The sequence below is a fragment of the Branchiostoma floridae genome, chromosome 4, assembly GCF_000003815.2.
Source record: "Branchiostoma floridae strain S238N-H82 chromosome 4, Bfl_VNyyK, whole genome shotgun sequence".
Lineage (NCBI taxonomy): Eukaryota > Metazoa > Chordata > Leptocardii > Amphioxiformes > Branchiostomatidae > Branchiostoma > Branchiostoma floridae.
In genome coordinates this window covers 23,600,674-23,603,654 of record NC_049982.1, presented here as the reverse complement: position 1 = coordinate 23,603,654, position 2,981 = coordinate 23,600,674, and the positions used below count along the sequence as shown (strand labels likewise).

General features: G+C 46.7%; 1 long non-coding RNA gene across 2 annotated transcripts in view; it reads right to left on the bottom strand.

The window, feature by feature from the left end:
• The window catches only part of LOC118414596, a 5,583-nt gene extending 2,685 nt beyond the window's left edge, over positions 1-2,898 (bottom strand). Inside the window, exons 1-2 of one of the 2 annotated variants that reach the window (XR_004830999.1) lie at positions 2,158-2,898; positions 1,368-1,768 (exon numbers count right to left, since the gene is read on the bottom strand). This is a non-coding gene — a long non-coding RNA (uncharacterized LOC118414596). Of the gene's footprint in view, positions 1-1,204; positions 1,769-2,157 lie in introns of those variants that run through there. The other variant, XR_004830998.1, reaches the window with a different exon arrangement.
• Between the last annotated feature and the right edge of the window lie 83 nt (positions 2,899-2,981).

Here is a 2,981-nt window from a genome sequence, read left to right as displayed (position 1 = left end):
TGACTAACGTTAGTAACGTTCTCTGAGGGTTATCTAACCAACCTGTCGCACGACAACAACAAACAAAACTGTCCAACAGTCTTGTTACCCACCCGGGGTTGTCCAACAACCTGTCATACGACAACAGCAAACAAAAAACTGTCGAACAATGTTGTTACTCTACCTGGCGTTGTCTCACTGCCTGTCGCACGACAACAAACCAAACTGTCCAACAGTCCTGTTACCTGCCTGGTGCTGTCCCACAGCCTGTCGCACGACAACAAACCAAACTGTCCAACAGTCTTGTTACTTGCCTGGTGCTGTCCCACAGCCTGTCGTACATCAACCAACCAAACTGTCCAACAGTCTTGTTACCTGGTTGGTGTTGTCCCACAACCCGCCGTACATCAACAAACCAAACTGTTCAATAACCTTGTTACCTGCCTAGTGCTGTCCCACAGCCTATCGTACATCAACGAACCAAACTGTCCAACAGTCCTGTTACTTGCCTGGTGTTGTCCCACAACCTGTCGTACATCAACAAACAAACTGTCCGACAGTCCTGTTACTTGCCTGGTGCCGTCCCACAGCCTGTCGTACATCAACAAACAAAACTGTCCAACAGTCTTGTTACTTGCCTGGTGCTGTCCCACAGCCTATCGTATACATCAACAAACCAAACTGTCCAACAGTCCTGTTACTTGCCTGGTGCCGTCCCACAGCCTGTAGTACATCAACAAATCAAACTGTCCAACAGTCTTGTTACTTGCCTGGTGTTGTCCCACAACCTGTCGTACATCAACAAACAAAACTGTCCAACAGTCCTGTTACCTGCCTGGTGCTATCCCACAACCCGTCGTCCATCCACAAACAAAACTATCCAAAAGTCTTGTACACTTACCTGGGGTTGTCCAACAACCTGTCGCATGACAACTACAAACAAAACTGTCCAACAGTCTTGTTACTTACCTGGGGTTGTCCAACAACCTGTCGCATGACAACTACAAACAAAACTGTCCAACAGTCTTGTTACTTACCTGGGGTTGTCCAACAACCTGTCGCATGACAACAACAACAAAACTTTCCAGCAGTCTTTTTATCTCTCTGGGGTTGTTTACAGCATGTCGTACGACAACAGCAAACAAAAACTGTCCAACAGTTCAATTGTCCAACAAACTATTGCATGACACCAACCAGCCAAAAAACTGCAAACACTTTTTTTTTCTACCTAGGGTTGTCCAAGAACCTGTCAAGCGAGAAACCCAACGAAAAGCAAATCGGCTCATAAACAAAAATCAAATCACCTGAAATCTCGCTACAAACTCGAGGTTGTCTGCCGACCTGACGAGCAACAAGATAACAACCTCTAGCTGAGATATAGGACACACCTTAGGAGAACTGCCGCAGTGGTTGACAGCTGTCCGAGCGTCTTGAGGCCTGGTCCCTCAGCTTTTCGGGTTGCTGAATGCTGGCTGGTCCACAAAATGCAATGCCCAGAATCGCCGAGCCTAACTTCAAAATTAAACAAAGCAAATATACAGAAAAAAACAAAGGAAAATACGTAAAATAAGGCAATACGTTCGAGTCCTTCCACAACAACAACAACAAACGTGATAGGCAGACAAAAAACTATACCAAATACTGTCTAAAGCCTTTCAAACAACGTAACTCACCCATAGAGCTACCAGTGATAAGTTGAAGCCTCCGACTCTTTCTTGATAAAAAAAGGTCGGGCTCTGCTCCGAGCGTGCGGAAACTGGAACAACGTTGTACCGCTTCATAAAGGCTCCTATGGCGAAAAGACGGGGTAAACGGCAGCCCTAGCGGTGGCTCAGTTGTATCAACATACCTAACTCAAATGAGACAACACAAAATTAATTATACCAAGCCTATTTTACCAAATAGAATCACTCACACCTGCGCACGCGAAACATGTGCGATGCGCAAACATATGCAAATTACGAGTCGCTAAACGAAATGAACGACAGAATAGTTGCTGACCAACAAAACACACCATAATCATACAAAAGGGGAAAACAGGAAAATAAAATCATGAAGGAACAAGAAAGAAAACAGCCGAGGGATCCACTAGAAAAAACAGCCAACGTAGGAAGACAAATCAAAATGGAAAATTCCACAAGACGCCAAAAATGGCGGCGAGCTCAAAACCTTGCGTACCTGCTTGGCTTGTAAATCCTACGCCCGTAGGAAACTACTCTATCTTCTCTGTTGTCGGCAATTTTCCCTACCCGTTCCCAGAAGGTCGTAGATATCGCAGACTTGTCCTGGTGAGTCTCACTGTCAAAAACAGTGTTACTGGTGCCCTGCTATGGAACGTCCGGCTCATTCACAAGGCTGCTGCGTCAGTCATGCTGGGGTCGGCCGTGCCGGCGGTGTCACTTGCCTTCTCCGTCGACGTCCTTTCAGACAGTACTGCATATACCTGTGATGTCTAACAAACGCCCAAAATAAGCGTCTATTCTCGCAGTGAGGCATGCTTTCTTCCATAACCCATACACAATGCCCGGCACGCCAGTGTCTGCGAGAAGAACGGACCTCAGCATGACAAAGAGCGATACACGTGCAAACCGCAGACAACTCACATTCGTCCCTACGCAGCAACAACTTCTCGCAGTTTCACAAAGCAAAATAAAATACGAAATCTTCATGACACTAAAAGGGCAATCTTCGAATTCTATACTCCCTGTAAACGCAAACGAGGTAAATACTCGGTCTCTCTTCTACACCCCGAAAACCTGCTGGCGGTCTTTCTGTGGATCTTCTGTGTTTCCGTAGCCATGGCGTCGACGAACCGGCTGTGGGGAGGAGTCCGTCAAACTGCATGTGAATAGTCTATCCTGCCTTTATATGGGATTGGGTCTTCGCCTAATATAGGCATCGCCAATCACAGCGCAGGAAAGATAGCCCCACATTTCAAGGTTGTACCATCCAGACAATGGTTGCTGGCAACATCGTGTTTACAGGAGGCGGAGCGATCGGCG